Consider the following 1,086-nt stretch of genomic DNA (forward strand, 5'->3'; position numbering starts at 1 on the left):
TACGCCTCAGCAGTAACCAACAACGTTTCCAGTGCAAGCAGTATTAGTCAGCAGCTCGCAGCTAAGGACCAGGAAATTTCCGAATTGAAGGAAACAGTTAAAGATTTAATGAATCAAGTTAAAGAATTGACTAAAACAATAAAGGAAATTGCTGAATAAACCCAGCAAAAAAAGCATCATAAGGAGGATGATACCAAATCACAATCTGGATCACACCTCTTAGTCCAGGCGACCCCTACTAGAACTTCGTCTGGTGGTAGTTCTGCTCGTAAGAGCAGATCATCTTCCGCCGGGCGTCTCTCTAGCAGAGGGGAGCAGGCCATGGAGGCTACTGTCTCCAAAAATTCCCGAGAGAGGCCCTCGGGAAGCGAGGGAGAGGAGGAGGCGCCTCCCTCCCAAAAAAGAAAATAAAAACCGGCGGACAAGGCACTTCCAAACCCCATAAAACGTAATCCACGCGTATGCCATTATACAATGGAACTGTCGAAGTCTTAGATCAAAATTAAATTCCCTTAGATTGTTAGCCTCGTCCTATGCTCCCGATATCATCGTTCTACAAGAAAGCCATTTAAACGACCAAGTCTCTGACGAGGTCCAATCGCTAAGAAATTACCATTTTTGTAGAAAAGACCGAGAGGGAAGGGGTGGAGGCGGAGTCGCCATGTACATCCACCAGAACCTCCCTTTCACTGAAGTGACGATTAATTCTACTTTGGAACACGTCGCATGCAAAGTAAAATTCAATAACACGTATCTGACTATATGCTCAGCTTATTGTCCACCTGATAAAATGGTAATCTATGATGAGCTTTTTGCTATTCAGGACAGTCTGCCAAATAACAAATTAATTTTAGGTGATTTCAACGCTCATCATACGTCATGGGGTTCCCTGCGGGTGAATGGTAGAGATGAGCAAATAGTTAAGTTGATCAACGACTCTGATCTGGTCCTTCTAAATGATGATAGTCCAACGCAAGTGGACGATAATACCGGTAATTTGAGCTTTATTGACCTATCACTGGTCTCTTCAACACTAGCAGCCAAGTGCCTGTGGCACACCATTGACGACTCGTTTGGAAGCGATCA

This window comes from Penaeus japonicus, unplaced genomic scaffold (genome assembly GCF_977035675.1).
Source record: "Penaeus japonicus unplaced genomic scaffold, GWHDUDI00000001_assembly GWHDUDI00002364, whole genome shotgun sequence".
Taxonomy (NCBI): Eukaryota; Metazoa; Arthropoda; class Malacostraca; order Decapoda; family Penaeidae; genus Penaeus; species Penaeus japonicus.